Genomic DNA, 18,425 nt, shown 5'->3' with positions numbered 1-18,425 from the left:
CATCCCCAATGTAAAGAAGTTCTTCCTCATGATGAGGTGGAATTTCCATGGTGATTTAGTTTATGGTTCCGTGCCCCGTCACTGGGTACTGCTGGAAAGAATCTAGCACAATCCTCTTGGCACCCTCCCTTGGAGATATTTATATACATTAATGAGATCTCCTCTCAGTCCTCTCTTTCCCACACTAAACAGGCCAAGGTCCCACATTCTCTTCTCATAAGAGAGATCCTCCAGACTTTTAATCATCGCTGTGGTGTCTGCTGGGTCCTCTTCAATATCTTCTTGCCTTTTTTGTACTGAGGAACCCCCAGCCTGTTCTGGTACTTTGGGTTACTCCTCCACGGGTGCAGTACAGTACCCTTGAATTTCATTAGATTTCTCTCTGCCCAGCTCTCCAGCCCATCCAGGTCCTGCTAAATGTGCATCAGCTGCTCCTCCACTTTTGTATCATAAGCAAACTTGCTTAGGGTACAATGAGTTCCTACATCCAAGCCCTTGATGAGCTGGAAAAGACCAAACCCAGAAATGATCCCTGGGGATCTGACTGCAGGCTTCCTTCTGGATTTTACTCTGCTGGTCATGACTTTCTGAGATCTGCCATTCAGACAGTACTTGATCCATCTCACTTTCATTCATCTAACCCATATTTCCTGAGCCTACCTATTAAGATCTTATGGCAGACACTGTCAAAATCTTTGCAGAAGTCCAGGCAGAAAATATCCACTGCTCTTCCCTTATCAACCCTCCCCACCATGACATTAAAGAAAGCTATTAGATTGGTCAAGCATGATTTCCTCTTGATCAATCCAATAATAAATTAAAACTCATCTCTGTTGTCTGGTGGCTAGCAACAGCACCTGAGGGAACATCATGAAGGTGAACCAGGGAAGATTAAGACTGGATCTTAGAAAAAGGTTCTTCACCCAAATGGGGTTGGGCACAGGAACTGGTTGCTGAGTAAAACGGTCATGGCACCAAATCTGACAGAGTTCAAGAAGCATTTAGTAAACACTCAAGCAAATGCTGTGACTCTTGGGGATAGTGCTGTGCAGGGTCAGGAGTTGCATTTGATAGTCCTTGTGTGCCCCTTTGAAGTCAAGATATTTTATAAATCCATGACACTATCATTGTCTATTTCCAATTATAAGTTGATCTATAGTAACTCTACTCAAAACAAACATAAAACTGATTTGTACTTGGGAATCCTGCAAGATCAAGAAAGAACCAGTACCAGATGAAAGTCTGTCTTAAGAATCACTAAAATGATTCAGAAAGCATTGATATATATTGCAGTAAGCATAGAAAATATTAATCATTTATTGTTTATATTTAATCAAGACTTTGAGCTAATCAGAACATCAAAATTATGGCACTTTTGTATAATTACATTTTTATCCTTGATACTTATAAATCTAACATTCTTGAAAACATTCACATACATGTCTAAACACTGTAAAAGGAATAGTCAGTACCTATAAATTCCAGCTTTTGGGACTGCTTATTTGAAGTTCTCCACCTCCATTATCTGTCTCATGTACAATCTTATTAGGACAACTTTAAAACATTACATAGAGATATGGTACAAAATATCTTAGATGAAAATGTCATGCATTTTAATTATTTCTAAATTATATTTTTTTAGATTAGTGAAAAAACCCTACAATTTTATTTTAAATCATTTATTCTAGTATAATATAGAAGTCTTCAAAACAATAAATGCTTAAATAACTCCTATTTTAAAAAATGCTAAAATATTTAAATAGAATTTAAGCACAAATGTAATAAAAAAATGTTGCTTACAAGTGTGAAATTCCCTTAAGATGGAGAATTTATCAGAAGAAAAAAGTCTTCTTTGAAACACATTATTGGCAAAAAGTATTTTGTCTAACTGCAAAAAGAATAATTATTATTGTTTGCCAGTCTTGTTTCTTCTCATTTCTACAAGTGCAAACTTGGGAAAATGCCAGTGAAGTCAATGGGCTTGAACTTGTATAAAACCCTGAAATAAAACTGGAATGAGTAAGAGCAGTGTCTCTTGTGAAATATATAAACTTTATAGTCCATGCAAAAGTTCTGCTTCAGTGATTACGGTTAAGATGTATTCTTCCAACAATGTGGCAATTTGCAAAGATCATGAACTGGATATTTTATGTTCATATTTATTTCAAGCTTCATTTGTGGTAAAGGATCATTAGGAGTGGAGATGATTAAAAAATAAAGAGGAAAAAGAGGACTACATAGCTTTTACTCATAAAATCATCAGTTAACTTTTACCAACAGACTTTGGAAAGTGGATTTTATTCCGTGAAATTTCATCAGGAAGGTTCCTTACATCCAAAATAACATTTCTCTCTAAGGGGAAAAAAACAAATGACAGGACAAGTAGGACTGATGTTCAAGCCCCTTAGTGTGTTTTCAACACCTGAGTAGTCATCTAAGGCAAGCAGAGAGCTTTTTCTTTTCAGACCTTTGTTCCACAAAGGACATTTTTTTTGGAATTGTCTCACTTTTATAATATTAACAGAGATGAGAGGAGATGATAACAATGATGTTCCTGTTTTCCATCTTGCCCTATTGAGGACAAATGCTCATGTGAACAGGTTTTGCTGATAGCAAGCACTGACTCTAGGCTAACTAGCTGCTCATTAAAATGATACAGACAATGTTTTCCTGGGCCTTGACATTACTATGTCTGTTTGTTCAGCTTCATCTCAAAAACTCTTTTATCTCATGTTTAGATTTACTTTAAAGGAACAACTTTGTTCACAGTAGCATATGTTTATATTGCCAAGAATACTCCAAGTTTGCAAATTATTACCCCTCAGAAGGCAAAGCAGAATACTGTCTAAAGAATTGATATCTTAAGTGTGAGAAGAATGTGAAAAGAATATATTAATGTTTCTTGTAATTTGATCTCTATTGTATCATTTTTAAAATTACTCAATAACAAATTTCAGTAGGAGATTTCACAATCCCAGTTATTGGAAATAACAGATAAATAGATCCACTACAAGTTCTAAAGTCCATTCTTCCTTATGTTATATTTTTAAATCTTCAAAGTAATTCATGGCTATATGGCAAGTCAAGGGTGTATTGATTTCCTGAAATGTATTCAATTGTTTGATAAGGTTACTGCTCTGAGGTTGTTTGCAGTCACTATTAATCCTTTAGATTATAAACTTGTTTCTCCTGATTACGCTGTGAAAGTTATGACCTGCAAGACCAGTCTCATTCATGGGTACTTACATTTTCAGGTATAACACTAAGACAGTTTTAGAGATTTCCTACCACCTTAGTTCTAAAATCTTGTTTCTCTTAAATCAGTTGAATTAACTGAATTTCTCAATGGCAATATATGGGTATATATCCAAAGTTAGTGATTTGTGTGTGACAAGTCTGAACTAGTTTCTTTTAATGTTCTTCTGGCCTCCATCCTGTCCATTCAACAGTGATAAGAATCAAATTGCTTTATTAATTAAAACTTTATTAAATCAATTCAAGCTGGTCCAGGCATGCAAATAGGGACAAGAGAGCAGAACATGCTTAATTAGGCACCATATATGTGCTTAGGACACTTTCTAATGGGAAAAAATATTGGATAAATATAAACAGAGTACAAGAGGGAATATTATCCTGATGGTTGAGAAAAGAAAAGCAGGGGATTTGCACAGCAAATCACTTAGAAATTCAGGGCTTTTCTTGCGAACCTGGAAACTGTATAGTTCTGTCATTCCAAGTTTACAGGACTCAGAGTTTCATCACAACTCTAATTTACTGATTTCAATTGAATAGAAACATAAATTATATGGCAGCATCTTCACATCCATAAAAATAATGTTCATAGTATGAGTTCTCTTCAAAAACTATTCATGTGGTGAATCAGAAGTATATTCAGACATCATTTATAAAAAAGCATATAGGTTTTGGCATTTCAAACACATATTTACAGAGCTGATATTTATATCATAATGCAAAATTTTCCAAATACCTTGAAGATGGAAAAAGCAAACCAACTGAAAGTGCTTTAGTAGGAAACAGAATATAGTTTCTTATTTAAGGTTTATATATCTCAGCATAAGGTACTAAGATTTCAATTATTATTATTGTTATTGTTATTATTATAGGAAAAGAAGGGACTGAGGTATATGGCTCCAACATCATGCTGAAAATCTGTCTCTACCATATAGCACATATTTTCCAATTGAATAGATAAAGGAAAAATTGCTCCCTGTATTTCCCAGCAGGCAGGCATAATCTGCATGCATTTACATTGACAGACACATGATCTTGCCTGGAAACTGAATTAGACCTTGGGAGTACTGTATGAAGTCCTATCTTTCCCATGCTTTGAACTTCTCTTACTTATTCCAGTCTGATAACTATTTTACCCAGGTTTGAATTTAACCTTTCAAACTGTATCCAACAGAGTACAAGCACTCCTTATACTGAAATTGTAGATCCCCAGATTCATTTAATGACAAGTTCCTTCTACAGCAAACTTACTAAAAGAATTTATGAGAAGGTTGGAAGAGTAGTCTCTTTTCTTCCAAATTTGGGAATCCAGTTTTGAGTCAGAGAAAGATTAATAGTATAGATTTTAAATGTATACAAGCAAGCCAAATGGGAAGATATGTCAGCTTCTTTTTGAACATGTGGAATCAGTCTTGCTCCACAGCGATGTCTGTTTGCAGCAGAGTAATATCAGTATATTTTAGGCAGGACTGCAAAGCAGAACAAAGAACTGAAGCAACCTTGTAATTTCAGATTTTTCAGGTTTTCCATCTCCTTTGTCCATTTCACTATGTTCACTTAGTAATGAACTTTTTACCTTTATCAAATGGCTTTAGACTGTCACCATGGAAAACAGCTTGGCATAAACCTCACATTTAATGAGAGTTTGGGCAGGGATTATTTAATAAAAAAATGTTTGAGGGCTATCTACGTTCCAATGAGAAAAGTGTCAAAGTAAGAACTTCAGTTTGCTCACCGGAAAACAATAACTTCAAGAGTTTTCTTCTCCTAAAGCATTCTTCAGTTTAGTGTTCATCTAATATCTTAAAATATCCATGTATCTCAAGCATTCAAATGGATTTCAGTGGAATCTGGGAATAATTTTTGAATGAAATGAGGCCACAGAACACTGAACTTCACCTACCTGTGGGTGGAGGACACTTCCTGGCTGAGAGAGTATAGGAAAGTATATGCTGAGATACAGCAAGAGATGAGACTAGCATACCCATGAATAAAAAGAAGTATTTAAGTAAAAAGCATATGGCAAGTGATAATTTCACTTCATATTTCAAAATGTAGCATCTCTCCTTTTTGTAAAATCTGCATCTTAAAAGGACATCCTCAACCAGAGGATGAAATTTGAACAGACTTTTATGGGGTTTTTATTTCCATCTTTTTTTAAATACAAGCTCTTAAAACTTGTGAAATCCACAATACCCTGTGGCACTGATTTATATGATTTAATGATATATAGGATAAAAAAAGTTTTCATATATTTTGGTAAAACTGCTTGAGTTTTTTCTTCTGATGCTTAATGCGGTGTTTGAGGTAAAGTAGCAGAAAAGCAGTAGACGCTTAATTTTTCCAGGTAACTAAATTTTTATCTCCCTTTTCTAAATGCCCTCCTTCTTTCACAGAAGTTGTTTTCATCATTTAAGTAGTCTCCCTGTATGTTTATGGTATATTTATTTGAGAACAACCAATCTGGTTAGGGGCAACAATCGATTTCCTAGAAAGCTGAGGAGTTATCAAGTCTTTGGATTTTGATTTTTTTTTCTTGTGGATGCCATGATAAAAAGTATAACAGAACTGAACAGCATCCTGAAAATAAAGGTAACCATTCAGAATCTTCCAGTTTAGAAGAAGGAAATAAAACAAGATCAGTAAAGGAGAGTCATTATCACACTGTTTCATGGACATGAGGACTAGTGACCCTGCCTAAGTGTGTGTCTTGAAAATCCATTTTCTATTGATTAGGTCAGTGCCTGCCTAGTAGTTGCAAGATTTGCTGAGGTATCTTAATAAGACTGTGAGTGAGAAAGACATCACAAATTGCTGGTGTTTGTTCTTATCCCTACTACAAGCAGGGACAAAACTTAAGTGTGCTGTGAATACTGTCCCCTCCCCTATACTCCTTCTCACCCAAATTTCTCCATGGATGAAAAACATTCCTTTAAGTTGTTGACTTTTCTTCCATCATCTGAACAGTTTTCATTAACACTCTTATAAGACTAGTAAACCTTGTTTTCCAATATTTAATAATATTACTCCATCAAAATGATTATTGTAGTTAAAGAATATAGCCCAGCTTCTGTCATTTCCAAACTTTTCTGGCTACCAAAGAGTTTTCAGGTAAGCACTGTTTTATTTGGATTTGTTATGTCTACGGAAATACAAGAATGAGCTGTTTGTTAGAAACCTCTGAATCCACTTTGATTTTGAGAAAGGTATAAAATTAAAATAAACTTTATTTGAGTGAAGCCAACATGCCAACTCATAAGTTTTTTCTTTCTAGACTATTGTTATTAAAAAAGTTCCCAAATAAACCTAGAGATGATGAAGTAATTTTTTGACTAAAAGTGAAATATCTGATTTTTTTTAACTTTCCTTTAACTCTATCTTCTTGTTTCAGTTTAAAATGAGGGGATCTGCCATTATAAAGTATTTTGGGCTTAGCTAAGCATTTCAGGGAAATTTTAATTTAAAAATTGCATCCTAGAAAATGAATTCACTGTGTAAAAGTCATCATCTTAAAATTCTCATTATGCTACTGTTTTTTTATAGTCATCATACATAGGATGTTTATGTCCATATCTTCTGCCACTTTGAAGCTTATGTCAGAAAGATTTGTCACAGAAAAAGATTTAATGACATTTATAGTTCTCAGTGTCCTCTAAGAGAAATGAAAACACATCTGTCAGTTCAGACTTTGCAAACTTTAATCAGGAACCCATGTGTTCGAGGCACACAACTCAAGTTAAAGAAAATAAAAAATGGACAAGCCGCTTCAAGGGAGAGACATGTATTGTTCTCTACCATATTTTTTCTGTCATAGAATCACAGAATTATTGAGGCTTAAAAGGACCTCCAAGACCATCAGGATCAAGGCTGATCCCCACCTGGCTGTCGCCTTTTTGGCAGTGGCAGAGAATGATAAAGTCACGCCAGAAGTTCCTTTTCTCCAGGCTAAACACCCGCAGCTCCCTCAGCTGCTTCCCAAAGGACTCAGCAGAGCACCCACCAGCCGTGCTGCCCTGCTCTGAGCGCGCTCCAGCACCTCCATGTCCTTCTGGGTGTCTGGGCAGTGCAGTGTTAAAAGCTCATGTGTGGTACTCAAATAGTACACTTTACTACATGTTTCAGTACAGATGTGTCATCTCAAAGCAAAGCAAACAGATTTTGAAAGCTTTTCCCAATTAATGCCACAGAAAACTTCAGGAATATTATAACAGCTGATATGAGAACTTTAGGAAACAGAAGATGAAAAATATACCAAAATAAGTTTCTTTAACAATATTATTTATTTTATAAATAGATTTAATTTTTAAACTATATTTTTAAAATTTAAAATTTATATTTTTTTCAAATTAATTTTATTAGTCAATGCTCATGTTTACATACAACAAGAAAAATTCCTTTTACTACAGAGCTTTAAAACCAGAGTTATGAAGTGTTTTGTCTGTCCATCACAGTGATGAAATAAATACAGCACAATAATTGCTTTGAGTCACCTCTAGCTGAGTTTCTGAGATGAGTTTAATGGCCCATACTACAAACATCATGTCATTATCTATCTCCAGGGTTTCAAATTTACATTTTCACATTCTGTGATACACCGCATTTCAGCATTGCTACTTAGAAATGATTTATTCTTCATTTCACCGCCTGAAACTGAGTTACCACAAGATGACATAACTAGGCTTGGATATACAGGAAGGATTGATTAATCTTGTCCACATCTGGCTGATTGCACCACTGCAGGAAGAACCCCATTGCTCACCTGGCAGCACCCAAATTGCTGCAATTCCTAACCCAGGGTAAGAACACAAGTGGTACCAATTTCCCTTAATATATTGTACCAGGCTTGCAGCGTGCGGCTGTTTGACATCTAGTGGCACAACAAAGCTGTCCTTGCTGTAGAGGTACAGACAGCTGGGTCTGGGTTGAAAGAGTCTGCACATATCCAAGAGTGAGTATGCATCAGAACGGTAAAATTTATAAATCCACGATTAGTGAGAAAAGCAAAAACAAACAAAACCAAAAAACCCCAAAAAAACCAAACAAAACTCAAAAACAAACAAAAACCCTCCAAAACCAACCAAATAAAAAACCCCCATAAATCAAAACAAAACCCCAAAACCAAAACCAATGAAACAAAAAAGTTTGTTTCAGGTGTCCATGAATTTAAGAAGCTTAGGTTAGCAACACAGAGATACAAAAACAAAACAAAACAAAAACCAAACCAAAACAAAAAACAAACAAACAAAAAAACCCAAAAATCCTTAACTGTTACAACACCACATACACATCTAATCCTAAACTATGAGTAAGCCTGTCTGGTCATTTGGGTGAGCAGAAAAATATGGCTGGGGGAGGCATAATTATGATATTTTTGCACTGAATCAAATATTATATGATAGTATCTCTGAATCCCATATTCTGGGATATATTTTTCATAGACACACATAATTTCTCCTGTCAACCTGAAAACAGTCACCACGAGAGATCAGGAGGTTGGATTTTGAAAAGGAATTTCTCTGGCAGATACAAAGTATTGTTGCTCTTGTGGAAGAACAGAGAGGTGTTTCAGCAGCTCATATATTAGGAAATTACAGAGTGCCAGTGCAGGTGTCCAAGCGCTGGAACTGCATCAGCTGGACAATTAAATTGTGGGACTGGTCCCTGGCAGGCACTTGGACAGTTCAAGTAGCTCTCCTCGATTCAATGGTTTAATGTTAGTCTGGAAGCAGCCATCCCCTTTAAAAAGACAAGACTTCACACTTTTCAGGTTGTTGGTCTTTATTGGACTACACAAAGTCTTTCTAATGCAGAGAAAACCCTTTTTTTCTCCTGTTATTTGAAAGTCAAGTTTAAGGGTTTTTTTCCTCTTTTTTTCCCCCACAATAATTTTTTTCTTATCTGTAGTTTCTGTTGTATTTAAAGAGAGTTCTAATGTACTTTTGTAATTATGGGAATGCTCAGAACAAGGAATAAATGAAGAATTAATTAATAAATGTATAGTATGGCATCTATTGCAGAAGATAATTTGCCAAAACTATTATTCATGTAGTCACAAATTTATCTTAAAAAAATTTCTTATGTAAAGTTTCCAAAGAGAATTTCTTATCCTTCTATTGCTCTTGTGTTTTTAAGGGTGGGAAGTAGACAAACAATGGTCTTTTTCAATTTATACTCCCTTTGATTTTTTTATATAGTAATAAAACTTGTATTAATTAATGAGAGAAGGAGGAAATTAATTAACTCGTTTTTAAATGTACAGGGTTCCTTTCTTCAGTGTGATAACAAGAGATAAATATTTTCCAGCATTTTATCAGCAGAGCTAATAAGTATTAGACAACCTAGTGTAAAAATAAATGTTTGATTTTATATGGATAAAATCTTGGAGAGTTTCAATTTCAGTATGTCTATGCGTCACTCTTGGAGGTGATTTATTAATAAATTTCTACAAAGAAAAGCCACTTATAAAAGGAAATGATAAACCAAATTAAATCAAATTTGTGTACTCCTTTGACAATCAGAATGTTCTGAAAAAGGTATCAGTGAGCAGATAAAGTTTCAAAGCTCGAATAAACCTCAGAGGCATAACTGAGAGCAAACGAAGAGATTTCCAGTAAAGTTTCAGGCTGATTGGTGATTGTGACACTTTTGTTTAAAGATGTAATCCATGCCAGATAAAATACAAGTTTCATAAAAAATTTCTGCCGCACTACTCTTATAAAAAGCACTTTTCCTATCCTTGGGTTTTTTTGTAAAAAAAAAATCATGTATGAGAAATTATAGTATTGTACAGAGACGCAAAAATCATTATGAGCTTTGTTTGAAGCTTTGTGTTATATCTTACAACAGGGACTCATGGGCATCCACTTCTTAATGGAACACTTATTGAATTACTCGAGGGATGAATGGCTCAGAGAAAGAGCAATGTGAGGCAGAATCTGCCTTTTCCTTGCTGCTTGTCTCTGCAGTAGCTCCTGCTGATGTACAAGTTAATGTACCACCAGCATTTCAAAAATATACAATGTGTAAGTGTGTAAAAGGATTGTGGAATACATAAAATATACACATAGAATGTAATTTCTTCATCAACAACCAAAAAAGGGAAAAAACTGGAATATATGGTATCTATAAGAAGGAGCATACAGTAATTCAACTGGCAGCCTAAAGACCAGTAGAACAGTCAGGAAAGAACTGCAGTTCCTCTTGCTTAGTATATAAATGAATATACATTATTCTATTCAAATTGGATGTTTTAGCACAAACATACTAAAACATGAAGAATGTTAATTTAGTGTGCAAATATGTAATTTCTTTTCACCAACTGCGGAATAATGGGGAAACTAGTTAAATGATCTGTCTGATAAGACAGGTGTTTGTAATTCTTAAGCACATAATTCAATGGGCCTGTGGAATACTTCTTAATGGACTTTTTTATTGAATTGTAATTCACAGCAAAAAAAGTGTGAACCTTTGAATGCTAAAGGGAAATGGGAATGGGAAGATTGATATCTTCCTGAAATAAGGATTTGAACAAGGTCAAATTAAAAATCTTTTGAGCTGATTTCATTCCCTCATTGATTTTAAAGGCAGCCTAAGGTGATTATGCATAGAGTGGGATGACTAAAATTTAAACATACATCAAGTAGAGAGACAAAACTCAAATTTTCACAATTATTTTAGAGACTGTAGATCTGTTTTACTAAAATTTTAGAAAATGTGCACAATATCTTTAATATCTGTTGTGACAATTACACTGGAGAAATGAAGTAAATTTAATTCCAAATGGATAACAAAGGCAACCTAAAATATTAATACATAGCAGACAAAAATTGTCAGACTGACAGGAAAAAGGACAGAATTTGTTTTATAAACAGTGTACAAGACTTTCAAAATCAGAATTACATTTGCAGATTCTTCTGAGGGTGAACATAGGAAGACTGTTATACTGAGATGCATACATATATGTATAAACATTATATATTTGATCAGGTAGGTGAGTAGAGGGGGAACAGATATCCACTATTTTTAGGTAAAAATTATGACATCAGATATGCTTTGATTGAATCATGAAACTGTTCTTGAGTAGAGCATGAAGTCCAACAATGAATAAATGCATCATATTTGAGACACCTTATTTTTCATATACAATTTACAGCACATGGATCTTTAAACTCCCTTTCTTCATTTAAATGAATGCAGCAGTGAGCTTCAGATGCCTTCCCATAGTAATACAGAAGCATGAGCAAAGCAAGGACGCAATTCACCCATGCTCTGCATGTTCTCCCACCCTGAATTCTTGGTACAATTTAGAATTCATATTTATTCAACAGTTTCCAGTTGAGGCTTCAGATCTATTCCAATCACTTACTTCTTTCAACCTGCACCTGCAATTTAGACAAAGACCTTAAGCCCCAAATTATTCATACCAAACCAATAAAATTAGTCATCTGCATACATTTTTTTTCTCATGGAAAGACTCACACAAAAGAATATAAACTTGGAAGCAGGAGGACATTAGAAGATTACTGTTCTGCCTTCAGTAGAAATGACACTTTGAAATTACATCCAAAATAACATAATATGAATAAATACTATTTAAAAAATATGAAATTTAAAGACATTATTCAAATTAGACATATTTTTTCAAATTTTAGGAGCAGAATTTTAATTAATCTGCCTTCAGGTAGACACTAAATTTTCATTAAAATCAAATGAAGGTCTAAAAATTTACCCTCAAATATTTAAGCTGTGTCTTTAAAATACGTTACAGGTCATATCCAATTAAAATTGGATATGACCAAAAAGGTAAGCATAAGTCAATTTTATATACTATTAAGCATAGTGAGCCTTGACAACTTTTCAAAGAAAAAATAAATAACCAACTTTATCTTGACAAAAACATTCAGAAGAGAAGTTAGATGAAAGGCAAATGACAGATTGCTGAAATTAGGCCTATTTAAACAAAGTTGAAAAACTTCCTTTTATTCAGTGTCCTTATGTACTCTCGTTAGAAAGCAAGACATTGATCCCTGTAGACTTTAGAGTTAATTACATTCTGATAGCTCAGATGTTTCATCTAGATTTGCCCAGACAATTTCATGCTTCAGGACTGTGGGGAACAAAGACGAAAGGACAAATACAGGAGAGTGTAGATTTCTCAACACACTTTAAGTGTGTATGGTAAGACTTGGTTCAATAGAAAAGCAACCAAATGGAAATGTTTATGTGCAATCATCGATATCTGTGCAGAGCACCTGTGAGTCTACATTGGACTGGCAGATACAACCCAACACCCATGGAATGTAGGTGTCATTGGAGGACATTTCAAATGGAACTTTAAACTTTTGAATGGACAACTGAACTGCATTTTGAATCAAAAAGTCATGTCCTAGAATGGATATTCAGCTGTTCTCCATAAGATATACGATTCACGTTCTTAACTTTTAAATTTTTTGGTTTTTTTTAACCATGGAAAGATTGTTTTCAGCACTATATGGTGTAGAAGCTTCATTGAAATAACCTAGCAATAAAAAAATAGGGTTCCTTGTAATTACTTGCTGAAGAGATAAAGGCATTGAGTCTGCATTCCATTTTCTCTCTATAAATCACAAAAACTTTTTATTTTATGAGATTACTTGAGGTTTTTTATATTAAACAAGACAATTATAAGGTTAATATTGTATTGCCAATGACTTAATTTGTTTTAATAGATTTCTGAAGAAATTTACCATGTTTTTATACTCTATAACTTTCCCTCCCAGTTTGACTCGGTGGCAACTGGTTATGCTCATAAAAAGGGAAAATATGCCATTGGTTTATTTTTCTTCTTACTAAAACAAGATTAGTTATCAATTAAATTGTGAGAAGTACACAAAGATGCTGTAAACCCTTCTTCTGAATAAATATTTATATAAGCAATCTCCAAACCAATTTGTGTAAAGAAGGCCAGGTAAGTGAATGCCAAGGACAGCATAAAATTTATTTTACAATTAAATGATACACACATATATGAGAAATATACCTTTTTAAGTGTGCAATGGAAAATTTTATTTTGCAGATTTATTCATAGTATAAATGGTTTATAATTATACTTTCCATTATTATAAACACAACAATACCATCAAGTTGCATTAGAATCACAAGAGTTGTAAAAGTTTAGGAGAAGGAAGCATCCAAAAGATAAACTGCCACTTTGAAAAGAAAATTAATTCTATTATAACCAACTGTTTAAGATAAGTAGGATAAATAGTTTCCCAGCTTTATGTCTTTACTAGATTTAAAGAGATCACTAGCATAGACCAATCTTCTGACTTGCAGTTTCCTAAAGTTATGGTAATGAATCTCAGCCTCCAGGTAGAAAATATATATATTTTTCAGAAATTTGAGAAAAAAGTTTAAAAAGCATTCCAAAATGTTAGTCTTTGCACTCTGTAGCAGACATTTCTTTTCCTCTTTTTCATGAAAACATTCCCTCATTTGTCCTGAAGGACAGTAGTAAAATTCAAAGATGAGTCTATTTAGAAATGAGACTGAGGAGTATATTACTTGACTGTGGCAAGTTTCTCACTGAAGTGTTTCCCTCACTTTGTACAGAGTCTTTCTAAAGCATTGTCATTCCTACCATTTAATATATATCAATCAAGAGCTTAGAAAAGGATTGTTACTTAGCTAGTACTTAAACAATGTATTAAAGACATTTTACTATGATACTGAAAATTGTTTGAACTTCGCCTGATTTCCCTTTTTCAAAATGTGTTTTCTTCACAGTTTGGAAATACTGAAACTATACAGTCCTTTCTCTTCAATGCCCTCTCTGAGGTCAACTCTCACAGCTGCAATAAAATTGACTCTGGTTTAGTAGTTACCCAGTGAGTTTAGCTATTTCTAGACTTGTATTACATCATTTGCTCAAACTGAAATCTATTTTCCTCAATTTATTTTGAATTCAGTCACTAACTTTCAAATTGTTTGAGTGTAGGATGTAAGTTATCTAGGGTGATAGAAGGTCTTTTTTTCATGTTTTCACATTTCCAGCTTGAAAGACCTGGTTACAAATGCACAAAACGAAACAGCACAGTCTATTCTTCCCATTTGATTAAACTACTCTGACAGGTAAACTGTGAGAATAAAAAAGATACTGGGTGTCAGAGGGACTAAACATCAGCACCCTCATTATTCTTTTAAGAATAGAAAAAAATTACAATATCAAGTATTTCAGGAATGCACGTGCTGTGTCTGCTTAGCCAGGTGCAGGAATTTACCATTTGTGTGGTACAGGGGCAACACAGCCCTTGTAAAGTTTGTGGCTCACCAAGCTGAGCATTCTTTGTACATGAGGCCCATTGTCAGCATATCCATAACTGATTTTGGTAATGTGGATCCGAAATCCTCAGAGCATTGATATTTTATAGGCCTCAGACTCCTCTGCCTTCCCTTATCTTGATCCTGAATTTCAATGCTCCTGCATGGGAGCAAGAAGGCTGTCCGTACACTGTGCTGTCTCCCTCCTGCACCAGACATTTGTTGGCCCTTCAATTTTTCCAAGTGACAATTACAAGAAGCCTAGGTCATCCCAGGACAGAAAAACTGCTCCCAGGGTCAGAAAATACAGCAAACTTATGTGTTTTCCCGGGCAAGGTTTCTCCTCCTGACTTCCAAACTAATTTGATATGTGCTGACTTATCTTATACTCAGCCTGATTTTCATAGATGTCCATGCCATGTGTGAATTCAGTCTCCCAGGAAGGTACAGGGATCCTAAACATTCTTAGGTATAGAATACTGACATGCACATCAGGTGATTGAAGAGTAGAAGTACAGAGCAGATATTTTAGTAAGGTGGTTGGGACAACTTTCTGTTACAGAAAAATTTTCAGCCCCATTGCTTACCTTTATTTTAGAAAAAAAATAGACCAGGAGCCACTGAATAAAAAAATCCTCCCCATTCCTTAAATGCTTTTTATATACTACAATTATATCTTCATTTCCATCTTATTTTCCTGGATGCATCTTGTTAAATAAATATACATTTTAAAAGTTAAATATAAAATTATCAGATTTAGTAACCCAAACTTTCCCTAGAAATCTGTGTTGAGCTGAAGTTTCATAACTAGCTGAGCCATTTTAAGAATCCATGTTTGCCAGAGAAGGTAGGTTGCAATCTCTTTTCTCATTCCCATCTCACTTCTGTCCTTCTGTTTTTCTATTCTTTCCTCTCTCTCCCCGGCCCCAGGAGCACTTTGCTGGGGTTTCTTAGGGTTGTATCAGATTATTAAACCCATAAGCTCCTCAAATCACATAGAGGTAATATACATTAGTAAATGAAGCAAGGTTAGGGTTTGTGCAGCCAAGCTGGCATGATTTGTCAGATTCCACATTACTTTTACTAGCCAAAACAAAGTGGTGCATCCAAATCATTTTTCTGAAATGGTTCCTGCCAAATCATCCTTGCTAATTCCCAAATTAGACCTGGGAAATGTTTGTACAGTTCTAACTCACATTGCCCAAACCCATGCCAGGGATGTCTCTAAAAAATTAGCAGTATGGGCAAGCAAATTTATAATTTTGTTCAATTTACTGTTGCAGGTATATTCCATTTATTCCTTGTTTGTCTGATTGCAGAGTTCAGTAGCTTGGCCAATATGTAACAGAGAATCAAATAAGCACCAATGTGCTGAATGAAGCTTAGTTTGGACAAACAGCAAAATGTTAAGTGATTCAGAAGACATCTGAATGATGCTCCTTTCCAACATGTATTTTGCAACTGCTTTCCATAAATCTGCTGCCCTAAGCTTTAACTATTACAATGCAAAATCTTAATGTATGGAGATTGATGTTGTGTTATGGAGCTATATGGCATTATCTGTAATGGAAATTTACTGGGTCTTTATTTTGTAACTCTATATTGCCTAAAATGCTTTTCAAAGTTCTTCTAATTCTGCAAAGACAATTAGATTTTATTCTTTTCATGGGTATTTCTCAAAACCACATGGTTTCAAACACATCCTTCAGAGCTGTGTGTCTGATTCTATACGTCTGCTCAGACGCAACTCAGAATTTTTGTCTGACCAGACTAAATAAAGCAATGTTTGTTTGGCCAGTTTTTGGATAATACTGAAAGCTTGCCTTTAAAATATATGAAGGAGCTGAAAGAATAATTTATTCTGGACTAATTATTTTAATGTTGCTGAAATAGTTCTGTATCATATACCAAATGTGTATAAACACTGTCAGAATATAATATTTTTCTTTGAGAAAATTTGCACAAAGTGCAATTTGCATAAAGTGCAGAAATTCATTGAATTATTGTAAGATGGCCAACATCACCTAAAGTAGTAGCCTAAAGTTTTTCTCTTCTGAAGTAAAATGTTTTACAAAATCAGCCAATTTCTAGACTTTTAGTATAAAACTATGGATTTATTAAACAAGAAAAACAACAAAAAACCCTACCCTAACAACAAAAAAAACCTCACAACGAAGAGAAAACAAGTATGCCCTAAGACCAGCATAATTACATTTATAATGAGGAAACATTTTCTAGAGGTTAAACTCAGCTCTTCAATTAAGTTCTACTGCATTTTGAATATTTTATTCCAATTGGACATGTTCTTTTGTCTTATTCTTTGTTACTTGTTAAATGTGAAAAATATAAATATAAAATCAAATGTGCAGAAGTGGGTAGTTTATATTCTATAATTGCCACTTAATGTATACTTGAAAAACTCAGTAAAATTAATTTTAGCTTTGGAAATACTGGAAGATGTTTTCATTCATTATTTGTCAAATTTAGGAAAATGACACGAGAAATCTTGAATTATTTTATAGAAACAACACTTGAAAGCAGCATGTATGGACACAAAATTACAGCAGTGCAGAAAAGCCAGAAACAAACTTTGCACATTATTTCTGTTTATGAGAGTTTGTATGAAGTATTGAAGCACTGTCAAAGAATCAGGTAAATGGATTTTTAATAGTGATTAAGGAAAATGGGAAAATTATCACTAAAGTTCGAACGGATAAGATTCCTCTTCTTTAAAAGCCACCAGAAATTGAAATGGTGTGTTCAGCTCTTTGTCTAGATTCCCTCAAGAACATGGCAGTAAATGGTGGCTTTCAGATGACAGTTTGACCCTTTCTCCTGCTGTAACAAATCTGGCATCTTTGAGATGAAGCACCTTAAGGAGGTGCTGACTTCCCTCTACTAACTGTAGAGGAAGCCTCAACTCTTACGTGACATTATGAGTGATATATTTTTTCAACAGGGTAGGATTGTTCACTAAACTTCACAATATAAATTCTCACATCTCACATCATTTTTATGGGGTATATTGGAAATTTGATATCTATAAAACAAGAAGAAAAAAAAATCTAGTCACCCACAGAGGACATATCTATATTTATCCAATTCAAATTTTTTGGAATGCAAAAGGAAAATTCTCTGGGATTTGGATCTAGCAAGAGAAAAAACAGACATCAAATCATTTCAGGATAAAGACTTTAAGTTGTCATTGTTTATTACAGCTGAAGATATAACAATATCTGTGTAGTGTCTCTCTACATTTTCAGGAGATCTTATGTAGGAAATTAGCAAATACATTTCTTAAATATAGGTAGTCAGGGTTAGATAGTAAGAATTAGGAACATGGAATTCCTCAGAACCAGAAGACATCCAACACTAGAATATGTAATAGAAAAGAGATACTTTCCTGAGTGGGTCTCTACAAGAAGAATGCCTCATCAGCTTTGTGTTTCATTCAGAGGTCTGAAACCATATGACAGTGGGTGAAAATCAGATGGCTAAATTTGTTATCACCCTAACTATCTTCATCATTGACTCACAGATGTTATTGCTCAAACATAGAGGTCTCTGAGTTATTTGTGCAACAGGTCTTGCATTCCTTAAGTTTTTAGTTTCCTAAATATAAAATAGAGTTATTTCAATTTAATATATTAAGTTAAACTTTTTTCTTCTTGCCATACTGGTTTATAAACTTTCTTCCAAAGTATCAGGCATTCTGCTCAGTGGCAGAATCCATCAGAAGGACAATATGGGAGACTGTCTGCTTCAGCTCTCTGATTTTAATCCTGCATCATATGTCTGATGGAGTCTTTAGTGAGATAAAGCACTGCCAAGGATCAGACAGACTATTAGTGAAATAGATCTTAATTAAGAATATT

Source organism: Melospiza melodia, chromosome 3, assembly GCF_035770615.1.
Source record: "Melospiza melodia melodia isolate bMelMel2 chromosome 3, bMelMel2.pri, whole genome shotgun sequence".
Taxonomy (NCBI): domain Eukaryota; kingdom Metazoa; phylum Chordata; class Aves; order Passeriformes; family Passerellidae; genus Melospiza; species Melospiza melodia.
The sequence above is the reverse complement of the archived record's forward strand: the minus strand, read 5'-3'. Positions refer to the sequence as shown.